This window comes from Rhinopithecus bieti, unplaced genomic scaffold (assembly GCF_001698545.2).
Source record: "Rhinopithecus bieti isolate Rb0 unplaced genomic scaffold, ASM169854v2 scaffold_10223, whole genome shotgun sequence".
NCBI lineage: Eukaryota > Metazoa > Chordata > Mammalia > Primates > Cercopithecidae > Rhinopithecus > Rhinopithecus bieti.
The window spans coordinates 1,874,051-1,888,570 of record NW_016806659.1 but is presented as its reverse complement, the minus strand read 5'-3'; the positions used below and the strand labels follow the sequence as shown (position 1 = coordinate 1,888,570).

The window sequence follows — 14,520 nt, the reverse complement described above, 5'->3', positions numbered from 1 at the left end:
AGGAGGAGAATCAGAATTCATCGCAGGAGGGTATGGGAGACTTAGTGCTGAACCTAAACCAAAAATAAGCAAAACAGCCTTGCTGAATTCTCTAAATCCATGTATCTCTAAATCCTCTGTCTGCTAGTTGGGGTCTGATGGCTACAATGACCTTGAGTGACAAGCAGACAGAAGAAGCTATGAGGAGATAGTCTACGTGGCAGATGCTCTGCACTGAGCAAAGAAATGGGAACAGAGTCCTAAAAATAGTGGAGTAGAAAAAGTTTCAAAAGCATGGAGCACCTCACACCCAAGGCCAAAAGATGCTGTAGGCAGCAGTTCTTACATTTGTTTCTAGTTATCTTTGGGAGGTCAGTAGGATCCATGCACCAAATCCCTGTAGGCCCTGTCCCAAACTGGGTCTGCCTTAGGTCTGGGGCTGATACCTGCCTGCTGCTAAGAAATGCGAGGAGGTAGTGTGTAGGAAGAAATGTGTGTGTGCTTGTGTGTGTGTAGGGAGGGAGGGGACAGGGGGCAGGAGAATGGAAGGCCAGCATCACAGTTTCTTACTTCCAATGACTCTTCAGCCTCAGACCCTCCCACTTAAGAATGATGAATGAGTTTCTGTGGCCTGAACAGTATACTCACAAAAGAGTCAGGGACCAGGGACTGGTCCAGTCTGGCTCCCTCTATTGCAACCTGGTTGTGTAAATTCTGCCAAATCACTCAACTTTCCTGAGATCTGCTTTATTTACCTGCGAAAGAGGGAGACTAGTATGAAGAGAGGAAACAGATTTGAAAGTGCCTAGCAAAGTGTAACAGAAATTGCAGTCATGCAGTGACAATGGTCCTCCGGCTGGCTTGTTGTATTTTAACACAGAACAAAGTTGCCAGCCCAGGGGTGGTTCTGTGGTGGAGGCATTCCAGGAATTGGCCAAGAGTTGGTGGGGACACTGTTCTCTCCCAGTGCCCCTGTAGTGACCTTGGGAGGCAGCTGCCCACTGCTTCCCCGGGGGAAGAGTGGGTCGGCCTGGGCTGGCAGGACAGTCACAACCCAGCTCTTGTGTACCACTCTGAGCACTGCATTCGCAGCTGCTAGGCCACAGGTGGATGCCTGCGGAGGACGGCAGAGGGAACACAAGTGGTTCTGGGTGTAGGGGGAGCAAAGAAAGGCCTTTTCTTCAGAGACCGGGAGAGTGACCTCAGGGCTGTAAGGAGCTGAGCAGAAGGGCAAGGGCTCATGGGCAGCCCCTCCCAGCAGGGCAGGCTGCAGAGGCCTAGAGCTGGAGAAGGACACACCTGGCTTCCAGGAGAGAGCATGTCAATGATGCACAGGGAAGCACTGGGGAAATCACCTCTTTGAACCTCACTTTGTATCTTCCTAAACTGGAATTAATAATATCTGCATCTGTGCCATGCCTTCAGCATTAAAGGAGGCACTGTGTATGTCCTCAGTAGGTGTGGAGCAGGGCAGGGTGGGCACTTGCCAGGGTGTACACAGCCCCAGGTACCTGTGCTGAGTCTGCTGTAGTGCTTTGCCCTGCGTTGGCATCCCTTGGGCCCCCATCTGAGGTGATCAATGCACTCAGAGGCTCTCCAGGGCTCCCTTCTGGACCCCTCACAGGGTGGCCTCTTTACACTGACGTCCTCCAGCCTTATCTGTGCCTTGATCTCCCTCTGAGCTGCAACTGGGTGATCACCTATCTGTCCCATGCATCAGTGGTTCCCCCTTACCTATGGGGGATGCTTTCCAAGACCCCCAGTGGATGCCTGAAACCAGATATACCACCGAACCTTACATACATGATAGTTTTCCTATGTGCGAATAAGTATGATAAAGTTTATTTTATAAATTGGACACAGTAAGATATTAACAACAATAATGAATAATGAAGTAAAACAATTGTAACAATATGCTGTATACAAGTTATATGAACTAGTCTCTTTCTCTCTCTCTGTTTCGAAGTATCTTACTGTACTGTACCTCAGGTAACTGAAAGCTCAGATCAGGGCAAGAGACTGTATCTCAAAGTCACTCTCTTCCCCAGAGAGATTCTTCCTACATCCTTCCTCTTGATCTTGTTCCTACAATTCTACAATGAACATGAATTCCTTCTGCAAAATGAAATAGGGCAAAGACAACTTATTTTTAAACTTGTAAGTGAAGAGTAGCCTAATCTTCTGACTTAGAAGGACACAAGAGTAAGAGAAAGATAGAGATAGAGAAAGAAAGAGAGAGAGAGAGAGAGAGAGAGAGAGAGAGAGAGAGAGACAGCAAGTAGTGCATCCCCTGAGCCTCCCTAGCATCTGCTCCAGCTGTGTTCGTGAAGTCCCACAGGGAGAGGTAGAGGCTGACCCTGCAGCTGTCCAGCCCAGGGAGCCCTGCGTTGACAGACAGCACTGCTAGGGAACCAGGACTGCCAGTGCAGAGGAGATCAGAGCCCCAGGAGCCAGGGGCAGATTCAGGCAGGGAGAGCAGAGGCAGTGGGCTCCGGCCCCTCAGCCTCCAACGGGTAGAACTCAGGTCACAGGTGACTTCCACGGGCCAAGGTGCTTTACTTTATGGGTCCCTTCTCCTCCCAAATATGAGAAATCATATTTCATGGCTGCATTGGTATAAAGGCAAACGTACTATTTGATCTTAAAGGTTCATTTCCTTCCTTCTGATTTTAAAGAAGCTCTAACACTGTTGTGGGCCTCTGGAAGCCTTGTGGGCTCTGAGCACTGCGTCCGGGGGTCAGGCCCTGGCTGAGCCTTCCAGAGACCCTGCGTGTAGAGGGGGAAGAGTAGGGGGTTTGAGGGGCTAGCAGGTTCTCTGAAGTCACATCTACTTGCTAGTTTCGGTATCATCACACGCAAACTGGAGATAAAAATACCTCCCCGGGGCTGCCAGAGGGCTAAGTGAGATGGCGTCTGTGGAATGGAGCCTCATGTCTACTCTCTGAGGCAGGGCTACAGTCGCCAGAGGAGGAAGATGGCTCAGGATAGTGTAGAGAATCAGCGAAAAAGAAAAAAAAAAAAAAAGACTATGAAAATTTTTTAAAAAGGGAATACTCAGGATTTTCAGCATAACTGAAATTAATTTCACTAAAATGAGAAGATTTGCAGAAGTTGAATGAAGGGGATACATATGACAAGTCCATCCAGAGCATGATCAAGCAAGGCCTGGCTCCCCTCTCAGGAGTTTGAGGCCTGGAAAGGCTGGAAAAGGCTGAGAAGGAGCTTTCTCCAGAGAGAGACGGAGAGAGAGACAGAGAGAGACAGAGAGAGAGAGAGACAGAGAGAGAGAGAGAGAGACAGACACAGAGAGACAGAGACAGAGAGACAGACACAGAGAGACAGAGAGACAGAGACAGAGAGACAGAGAGAGAGACAGAGACAGAGACAGAGACAGAGACAGAGAGACAGAGACAGACAGAGACAGAGAGACAGAGAGACAGAGATAGAGAGAGAGACAGAGAGTGACAGAGACAGAGAGAGAGACAGAGACAGAGAGACAGAGACAGAGAGAGACAGAGAGAGAGAGACAGACAGAGAGAGACAGAAACAGAGAGAGAGACAGAGACAGACAGAGAGAGAGAGACAGAGAGAGAGACAGAGAAGCCAGAACCTTAGAGAAACCCAGCTCCAAGCCTGTTCAAAGGGCAGCATGAAGGGAAAAGGAGAAATGACTGCCAAAAGAAGACATTGAAAGGTAGAACGCATGAGGGCCAGGTGAGCTGCGGGAAGGAGGGCCCCTTCACCCTGAGCGGAGGGGGCACTGGCAGGCAGGGGAGAGGTTGGGGCCTGAGCTGAGAGGAGCTTAGAGTGCACCAGGGTCAGGGCCTCACTGAGGGCAGGGAGAGGGTGCAGTAAATGCTGGGGTCCAGGGCCCTCTCTGCAGAACCTGCTTGCCTACACGGATGGACCTTCACATCCCTTTATCCATCTGCTGACTCATTCCCTCATTCCTTCACTCATAGGGTGCTTTCAAAGAGCCTACTCTTCTCCATGGAGAACCAGACGGTCCAGGTATGAGAGGCTGAGGGACTGGTACCCAGATGATATGGGGGTGAAGATGACCTCTCTCCAGGGTGATGTGAGGAAATGGAGCTCCGGAAGGTAAGAGGCTTGCTCCCCGTCACACAGCTGGTATGTGTGTGTGGCCAAGAGCAGGGCCTGCGTGTGTTTTCTGGGCTGTCTCCACCGCAGTGCTGGCTTTTGGATAAAAACACGAAGGAGGACAGGTGCAGTGGTTCACGCCTGTAATCCCAGCACTTTGGGAGGCCAAGGCGGGCAGATCAGGAGGTCAGGAGATCGAGACAATCCTGGCCAACAAGGTGAAACCCCATCTCTACTAAAAATACAAAAATTAGATGGGCGTGGTGGCAGGCACCTGTAATCCCAGCTACTCGGGAGGCTGAGACAGGAGAATTGCTTGAACCAGGGAGTCGGAGGTTGCAATGAGCCAAGATCGCGCCACTGCACTGCAGCCTGGTGACAGGACAAGATTCCATCTCAAAAGAAAAACAAAAACAATAAAAACTATGAAGGAGCAGCATCCGGAGTGAGAGGGCCTTGCCCTGGTCTCTGTGGGACCACGCAGATGCAGATGGTCCCCTGTCATTGGGTGTGATTTTCAGTGGCAAAGGGGCAAACAGAGAGGAGTCTGGGAAGCAAGGAGGGAGCAGGGCAGCGGGGAGGAAGCTGGCGTTTAAGCACACATGCAAGCACTCAGTGAGCGGAAGCAATGAAGCACAATTGTAAGCACATACCAGGCACTACACTAAGATGTTTATCTATGAGAATACACTGAATCCTCCGAACAAAGCCCTGAGGTAGAGACTATTATTAGCTCCGTTGACAGGTTCAGGACTAGCTATAGAATTTGCAGAGCCCAGTGCAAAATAAAAACGTGAGGCCCCCGGTTTGAAAGGGAAGAATTTGAAGATGGCAGTGGCAGAGCGTTAAACCAAGGAAGTGCAGGACCCTGGTGGGCGGGTCCCATCCCCGTGAAGCCATCCCTGTCCCAGACTATGGACCAGCAACTTGTCCCAGGTCACAGCCGTTTCATAGTGGATCCAGACCCAAAACCTCATCCTCAGATTTCAAGGCTAACCCTTTATCACTAGCAAATTGACACAAAGTCTATTTGAACTAAAGGTTTAAAAAAAAAAAAAATACAGAAGGGGAACCTGAACTTGAAACTCCGAACATTGCTGAGGCCTGTGTATAGGTTTTAGCAAGAGCATTGGAGAGTTTCTTGAGTGAAAGTGGATTTCACATCCAGTGGGCCCCTGCTGCCCGGTGAACACAGGAGAAGGGCTCGGCTGGGCCCCACATCGGAGGCATCATTGTTTTATCAGGTTTTGATCTGGAAACCCATAATTTCCCCCCTTTTAAGACTCTGCTGAGAATCCATGTGCCCATCAGCTGCTGATAAAATGTGAAGATTCTCCATTCCAGAGTTCAAGGAGAAAGAGTGGCAGTGCTGGGCTGGGTCAGCTGGAGACTCTGTGCTTGAGCCCCTCGTAAAAATGCCCACTACGTGTGGGAGCAGCGGGTGTGAGGTGCCCTGGCAGTGGCTCTCCGTGAGGATGTGTCAGTCAAGACCATCATGTGCAGAGTGCAGATAAACAGCGCCATCAGGGTGTGCCAGGGATGCAGGGAGATAACCAAGGCCACCCTGTCCAGGGCTGGCTCTACATGCTCCAAAACAGTGCTTCCTCCTCTGAGCCCTGGAAAGGGTCAGTGTTGTGCCTGCTGGGCCCCAAATAGTGTGTGACCACAGTGTTTTGGCAATAAGAGAAGGAGCATCTGGTAGGCTGGGCGCAGTGGCTCATGCCTATAATCCCAGCACTTTGGGAGGCCAAGGCGGGTGGATCACCTGAGGTCAGGAGTTCGAGACCAGCCTGACCAACATGAAGAAACCCTGTCTATACTAACAATACAAAATTAGCCAGGCGTGGTGGCGCATGCCTGTAATCCCAGCTACTCGGGAGGCGGAGGCAGGAGAATTGCATGAAACCAGGAGATGGAGGTTGCGGTGAGATTGCACCATTGCACTCCAGCCTGGGCAACAAGAGCAAAGCTCTATCTCAAAAAAAAAGAAAAGAAAAGAGAAGGTACATCTGGCTTTCACATGCGTAAGTGGAAGCAAGAGAGACTAGGATGCAATTCCATAGATAGTTCTGAAGGAGGGGTGGTGACACCAGCAGAACAGGGGAGGGAGCAGGGACCACACAGCCAGGCAGGTCAGCGGCAAACCTTGCTCTGCCCCCATCTGCAGCTGGGGGACGCCAGGCGAGGCAGGCACCCCTCACCAAGCCCAGTGCTCACTTGTGAAGGGGTGAGAACTGCACAGGCTCTCCAGGGGCTGGAGAAGTCATGCCAGGACCCGCCTGACCCTCGCCTTGCCCAAGAAGGAACCCAGTGTCGGTGGGCCAGGCTCTGCCTGCACATGGGAAACCGGCTCATGCCAGTTTCTGCCATCGGTTGAGATTTTGTATAGGAACATTGTTCTGGAAGAATGTAGAAAAATGAAAATGTATAGTAACTAAGGACAGGAGCCGGCATTCTCTCAGAAGTTCAGATTATGTAAGGATTTGAAGAAAGCCCCAGGCCAAGATGAGAGGGGAGGTGGGGAGGGGGAGGGAGTGGATATGAAAATGAACCCCAGCTGGGTGAGAAGGTGGAAGGACTAGGTGGGATTCCTGGGGCCCAGCAACTGTGCCTTTAGAATCTATTTGGGGTTGACTTCAATTTAGTATTTACTGGCCTCCAAGTCCATGCCAAGTTCTACACCAGGAACTCCTGAGTGAGGGCTTTTTAAAGGCTCTTTTGGTATTGGAATGGTGGCAGTCCTGGGAGCGGGGACCTTGGGTCATCCCTGCAATCATCCACCTGCCTCAAAGTGGCTCAGCAAACACCTCTCTGTGACAGGCCCTGAGTGGGGGACAGGCAGGGTCACAGAGCCCCTGGGGAGGTCAGAATTCTGAGAAGTGGGCAGACGCAGGAATTTTTCAGGGCTTCAAACTGTGCCCACGGCCATGATGGGTGGTTTTCTAGGCTTGGGAAACTGGGTCCTAGCACACCAGCAGGTGAGTGTGCACCGGGCCCGCAGTGTGTTGAGGGGCCTAACCTGAGCAGTTGTAAGGGGTGCGACTGGAAAGGCAGCAGGCCTGGGACAGTGCGTGAGGGAGCACTCGAAGGCCACCCTGAGCCAGCTGCTAAGGCGGGCAAGGGCAGCAGCAGCCCAGCGCAGGCCAGGCCTGACCACAGAAAGCAGAGCATGGGCACAACGGTGGATTGGGGTGGGACACAGGCCCGGCTGAGGAGCTGGGGGTGGCAGGCAGGTCCTGAGTGTCTGTGCATGCAGTTCCTCGGTGTGCAGATCCACAGCAGCATGCCCTGCCTGGCGCATACAAGCTGCGGGCCCACATACCCTGCAACTCTCCCCTTGCGTTGGCCTCAGTTGCCTGTGGGATCTGGCAACTGTGTTTCACCCGAAAATCTCTACAAAAAATACAAAAATTAGCTGGGTGTGGTGGTGCATGCCTGTAGTCCCAGCTACTTGGGGGTTGAGGCAGACAATCTCTTCAACGCAGGTGGTGGAGGGTGCAATGATCTGAGATCGCACCACTGCAGTCCAGCCTGAATGACAGAGCACGAGCCTCTGTCTCAAAAAAAAAGAAAAAAAAAAGGAAAGGAAAGAAAAATGCCTATCATAGCAGGTGTGCAGGGGAGACCCATGCAAGGCCCTTACCAGGGCTTGGCATCTAAGTTTGTTGTTATTTTATCAAAAGCTAAAAGCAACAGTTGTCTGGAGGGTGACTCCCGAAATTACCAGCATCCTCAGGCCAGGTTTGCGCCAATAAATTCCTTTTTCCGCTAACAAAAGCCACCGCCCAAACCTCGGCCACTGGGCACAGGTCCAGGCCCTCCTGCTGTTGCTCATCAGGTGACTCTGGGGAAGTGGCTGTTATTCCCACTCGCAGATGGGAAAACTGAGGTGCTGAGGTATTTCCTGTCTCTCCCAAAGCTGGTGAGCATTGGAGGGCAGTCAAACCCAGGGCTGACTCCACAGCACGGATGTTGCTCTGGCCTCTGCTCTGCCTCTTACTCATCATGTGATGAGGACATGTCCTTTCACTTCTGGGGCACGTTTCCTCACGGGGGTGGGGTGCTGACAGGAAATGGACAAAGGCATCAACCGACACTTCCCAGAAAAGTAATGCAGCCTCTTATGGAAGTAAGAAAACATACTCAGTCTCACTTAATTACAGAGGCTCATTCCAAAGTGACAGCATTTTTTTTTAACCCCTCAGTTTGGCTAAGATAAAAAAGTGCAGTATGAGTAAGGATGCAGGGAAATAGTGAAATAGTGACTTTCACAGGCTATTTGTGAGCATGAGAAACCAGTGTGAACTTTAGGAGGGTAGTTTCTTAAGATCTAGTAACATTTTAAATGGATACATACTTTGTCCCAGAAACCAAATGCTGAGAATTTACCCTAACAGTTTACAGACACAAGCACGTAAAATCCTCCTTACGCATTGTCACAGGAGTACTGTATGCGGTTTAAAAAATTAAATGAAGTCTGCATACAGCCTAAATGCCCATCAGCAGAGGAACTGGTTAAAGAAAACAACAAGGTATAACCTTTAAGAGATATTCTGATAGAAAAAACCAAGATGACATAAAATATATAAACTTTTTATTATGTAAAATAAGAAATATTTGTATCAGCAAATTTACTTATAGAAGGATTATCCTCAATAAATAAAGTAATTGCCACTGAGGTAGGGAGAAGGTGTCTTTCTCCTGTTTTTAACCCTTCATTCACTGTTAACTGTTTGGTTTTGTATTTAGAGCGTGCTGTTGGCCCACTGTGTGTGCTCAGTTACTGGAAGATGTTTTGGCTGCGGCCTCAGACAGGCACTTGAGGCATAGATGTATATACAGGTCTGCCACCCGAAGAGGCAAACTGACTTGGCTTGGCCCAGCCTCTCACCCCTGTGGAAGGGACCTCTTCCTACTCCTTGCAGACGGGTTCACTTGTTCTCACCACAAGCGCAGAATGCCTTGTACTTCCCACCCCTTTGCTCCCCAGGGAGTTCTGCAAGTCCCCAGAAATACTTGCCCAACCACTGGCACCCTTAGAAAGGTCCAGCTGCTGACCACCAGCACCCTGCGACTCCCAGTGCCCATGACATCTGGAGGAACTGAGCAATGGCTGAGGTGGAATTTCACTTGGCACTTAATGCAATCCTCTGCTTCTGCCAGAGTCGGTGTATTCTATATAAAGCTGCCAAACCTGGCCGTCTTCTCACTGAGCCTTGACCCCTTCCATCCAAGGGCAAGGCCACGGATCGCTGTGCATGACTCCCGCGCAGTAAATGTGGCATTGGGACCTAGCCCAGCTGAGCTGAGCAAAGCAGGCCTGCCTGGCGGAAGTGGGTCCTCTCCACTCTAACCTCTGGCTCTGATGAGCAGCGGCTACATAAACTGAGACAGGATATAGACACATCCTGCCTGAGTTAGCAGCAAGAAATAGCCGCCCCCCGCCACCCCCTTGCCATTCTTGCACAGCAGGGATCCTGCCATAAATCAGTCCGAAGTCTAAAGCGGAATGGCTTGCAAGCAAGGGCTGCACCGCTGTTTGTCTCCCAAGGCAAGTGTTGAAGTTCTGAAACCTGAGTCCTGGAGAACTGCTTGGGCGGCTGGGCTGGGCTGGGCACGGGGGCGGGGGGCCAGGCAAGCCCATCCTCTTCAGACATGGGAATGCCTGTCAGCCTCACCTCCTCAGTGCCTGAATTGGAATAATGACAGTGGCTTCTGTCCCTTTAACCCAGGACCCGCCATATACACACACACAAACACGTGCTCAAGTTACACACACACGTAAACTCCGGGAACCACAGTCTCATGTACAATTATATAAACATGCCCAGCACGGATCCAGCACTTATGATGTGTCAGTCTCCGTGCCAGGACATTTATACGGACTTCTTACTGCTGGATGAGGAATCTCCTGTTATTATTCCTACTTTGCAGATGAGGAAACTGGAGTTAAGAGAGGCTGCCTTGTTTATAGGCAGTGCAGATGATCCCAGTGCAGACTGAGGGGCCTCGCTCCCAAGTACCATTGATGCCCGCGCACTCCCAGGCCGACCCAAGCACAACCACGGGCACACGGAGTGTCCTGTACACACGTAGACCGAAGCTACACTCCTCCATGCCAAGCTCCAAGCTCGGGCAGGGTGAGGGTTGAGGCTTCACAACCCCCTGGATTTCAAAGACTTATAAAAGAGTTTGTGTCTCCAATACCCATATCATTATCATATCAATAAGGTAACATTATCACATGATAGGCTCAGGCTATCTCCTCTCTGACAGACTCTAAGAATAAGACCGCGGCAGGGTGGGGGATAAGAGGGATATGCATTAGGTTTTTTGGTAAAATAAAATGGTAGTTTTTATTGCTGAAGTCCAACAGCAGAGGAAGAGGGCAGAGAGAGGCCCAGCAATGTTTCCAAGCATCTACAAAGACTTTCATCGCTTATGATTTCCTGTCAGCAAGAAAACGTGATGGTTTAAAAGAGAAAGAAAACAAGCAGCGAGGAATTACAAATCCCCAAAGGATCCAGGCCGCAGGATTCCCCCGCATCTGTGTGCCTTTGCGGCGCCCAGCGGAGCGAGCAAGTCCCTGGGCAAGGCTGGAGTTGCCTGGAGTTCACCAGAGCCTGCCTGGTCGGCCCCTGGCTGGGGAGCAGCACAGACGCAACTTGTGATGTGGACTCTTCCCTAACTGTTCTTTAGGGGGACAGTTCTGGCCCCACACATTTCACATGCCCCGCACAAAGAAACAGAAAGCGGGCGACACGCCCTGGGTGGGCGGGCTGGCGGCCTCTCCAGCTCCGGGCGCGTGGAGGCTGCGCGTCGCGGTACGGGACGCGGGACAGGGACTCCGCGCAGCCCAGGCGCCAGGGAACCGGGGCTGGAGTCGGGGATCTGAGCCCAGCGGGCGCCTCCTCCGCCTGGAGGCCGGGCACGGACCGGGACACCCGGGAGTCCGTGACCGCGGCTCGGCCCGTGGCTGCTGCGGGCCGCGGCCTCCAGTGGGTCCACAGGACCCCTCCCCGCAGCGGGTACTCACCGAGGCCGAGTGGCCGCGCCGTGCCGTTGGGGCTGCTCGTCGCCCACAGTCCTGGGCGTCAGCCCGGGCAGAGACCGCGGGGAAGGGCCGGACCGGGCCGGGCCGGGGGAGGGTCGCGCTCCCGGGCTCCTGACCCTCCGCGGCGAGAGGAAGCGGCACCTGGGTCACACTCCTCCCGCGCGGGCCGAGGGGAGGGGCTCTGGCCCGGAGATAGGCAGACTTCATTTTTTTTCTGCAGACTTGGCTGGTGGGGGTTCCACCCTTTTTTTTTTTTTTTTTTTTTTTTTTTTTTTTTTTTTTTTAAACACACACCCGCCCACTTCTGAACTCTTCTTTGCTCCAACTTTCCTGCGCAAGAACCACACTTTTCTAACCGTTTCTCTTTCCATCTGCCACTACCGGATACAGAGGTTGTGGTTGAGAATTCCCCCTGGAGTGCAGGTTAAAACTCCCCAATGTGACATGATGGCCTGGCCCAGCACTGTCGGGGATGGTGACCAAATAGGGCAGACCTGTGTTGAAATCTTGGCTGGCTGCGCGGCCGCTGGATAGCTGGGCGGCCTCTCTGAGCCAGCGGCGGGGCCTTTGTCCCTGGAGAGAGTCCCTGTCTTGTTGGCCTTTGGGGGCCCTGTACCCATGGATGGGGTGTTGAGCAAAGATCGTTCCAAAACAGGAAGAATTGCTGGGCAAGCGTCGTGATTTGTTCCCATTGCTTTTGTCTGAAGCTGCCAGACACAGTGCAGTTTGTGAATTCGCTCTACTTTTGCCATGAAAACCTCCACGTGGATTTCGATACATACCTCGGTTGGTTAAATGCAGTCAACTGGCTCCACCTACAAAAAAGTGTATCATAGCATTATCTGTCCCTTCTGCCCAGAGACAAGGGCAGGGAACTTGAGGCCCTTGTTTTAAATCCCCGCCCAGGGGAACACCCTGTGCTTTTCCTGTGTGATATCTGAACCGTCCCGTGCTGCTTTGCTTTTTTTTTTTTTAATTGTACTTTATGTTCTAGGGTACATGTGCACAACGTGCAGGTTTGTTACATATATATATACATGTGCCATGTTGGTGTGCTGTACCCATTAACTCATCATTTACATTAGGTATATCTCCTAATGCTATCCCTCCCCCTCTCCCCACCCCACCACAGGCCCAGGTGTGTGATGTTCCCCTTCCTGTATTCAAGTGATCTCATTGTTCAATTCCCACCTGTGAGTGAGAACATGCAGTGTTTGCTTTTCTGTTCTTGTGATAGTTTGCTGAGAATGATGGTTTCCAGCTGCATCCGTGTCCCTACAAAGGACATGAACTCATCCTTTTTTATGGCTGCATAGTATTCCATGGTGTATATATGTGCCACATTTTCTTAATCCAGTCTGTCACTGATGGATATTTGGGTTGGTTCCAAGTCTTTGCTATTATGAATAGTGCCACAATAAACATATGTACTTTATAGTTCCCCAAGCACTTTTGTGACGCCCTCTGCTCCCCTACCTTCTGCCATTAAGGCCTGTCCTGCACAATCCGGAGAGCCAGGCCAGTTGTCTGTACAATGTATGGGCGGTGCCTTTGAGGCTGTCATCTGCATTGAATACAATGAGAGGTTGAGCTCTGGAGATGTGCAGCACAGAGGCTTTGCTCACCTCTACCTGGGCTGCACAAACTCCAGGCCTTCTTGACGCACTTATGATTCACTTTAGTTACATCATGAAGAACCCCTGATGCTGATAGATCTTTAGTCCAACTGCCATGTGCAGCACAGCCATGTTGAACTGAAATAAACTCCTCACAGAATGCCCTGAATCTTGATTTCCTCATCTACAAAATGGAGGCAAGAACACCTGCATTCCAGGGTTTTACAGAGGCAGTGACTGTAGAATGACAGTGGGAACAGAAAAGGCATTTAATAAACAGAAACGAGCAATGATTAATTCATTTATTTTTATTTTTTATTTTCTGAGACGGAGTTTTTGCTCTTGTTGCCCAGGCTGGAGTGCAATGGCACGATCTCGGCTGACCATGACTTCCGCCTCCTGGGTTCAAGCAATTCTCCTGCCTCAACCTCCCAAGTAGCTGGGATTACAAACATGTGCCTCCACGCCTGGCTAATTCTGTATTTTTAGTAGAGACAGGGTTTCTCCATGTTGGTCAGACTGGTTTTGAACTCCCGACCTCAGGTGATGCGCCCGCCTTGGCCTTCCAAAGTGCTGGGATTATAGGCGTGAGCCACCGCGCCCATGATTAACAGTTTAACTTTTTTTTTTTTTTTTGGTAATACATACATTTATATCTAGGTGGAACAGTAGTCCACCTCCCCTGTCCTGAGAGAAAATAACTTTAATTATCTGAAATGCTGCTGGAAAGTTGGAAAGAAGCAGAAAGTCCTGCCAGTTAACAAAGAACAAGTCATTAGGTCGTTGCAGCACACTTAGAGACTTTTACAGACTCATTTAAAACCTGCTGGCCTTAGACGTAATCATAAGCGATTTCCTTAATTTCTTAGGGTAGGATGGGTTGAAGGTATCAAAATGTTCCAGAGAATTTCTTATAGAAAAGAAGCCAAAAAGTTAATAAACTGACTAAACAGCGAAAATTGAAAGCCCCACAAACTGCAGAGGTCAGATACAAGAACGAAGTAGCATTTGTTACAGAACTAAAACAATCTCAGCTCCAGCCATCACTGGAGGATGTGACAGTTCCTTGTGCTATTAAAGAGCCAGGGCTTTGGAACTCAATCTGGGTTACTCTCCTGCCTACTAGCTGTGTAACCTTCAGCATTTTACTTTCTTTCTCTGAGCCTCAATTTTCTCATCCTGGAAATTGGAGCAATCTACAAAGTTAGGCTGTTGTGAGTAATATATTCGATATTAATGGGGTAATTACAATGGAAGTACACTGGAGTTACTTAAAGATACTGGCCCCCTTCCTCCTCTAACACATACTTTGTTTATAGTAAGGACCCCAGGTCATTTGAAAAAGAAAGTAAATAGTGTTCCATAGTGTGTAGCAAATTATCTAGCAGGGAAACATTTGATATATTTTGGAAAATTTAACTATGAAAGTGTCTAATGTTAAATAAATGACTGTTATTTTAAGAAGGGAAAATAATCATATAAAAATTTTAATTATATGATAACAGTCTGAAATTAAGTCAAGAAATGCATTATTAGTGTGTCTTCATGTGTTGGATATTTATTCATGAAGTTAAAAAAACTCAGCTATATCTTGCAACAAAAAACCAGTTCTTATCTTATCTGGTTCCCATAAATACTCTTAAACAGAGTATTGCCAAGAGTCCATCGTAAAGATGAGAACCCAGAGGTTCAGTGACAAGAACTTGCTCTGCAGTGTAGGCAGGAATGACAGTTCTAGCTGTGTCTTCATTGACTGTACTGTGGCTGATA

The 14,520-nt window shown here is 50.0% G+C and overlaps 1 protein-coding gene across 2 annotated transcripts in view; it reads right to left on the bottom strand.

Annotated features, from left to right (window-relative positions):
• Window positions 1–11,386, bottom strand: part of GYPC (glycophorin C (Gerbich blood group)) — a 48,682-nt gene extending 37,296 nt beyond the window's left edge. The window contains exon 1 of one of the 2 annotated variants that reach the window (XM_017877315.1): window positions 11,117–11,386. The gene's annotated coding sequence lies outside the window, so the exon portion shown is untranslated. The remainder of the gene's footprint in view (window positions 1–11,116) is intronic. The other variant, XM_017877314.1, reaches the window with a different exon arrangement.
• Window positions 11,387–14,520: the final 3,134 nt, after the last annotated feature.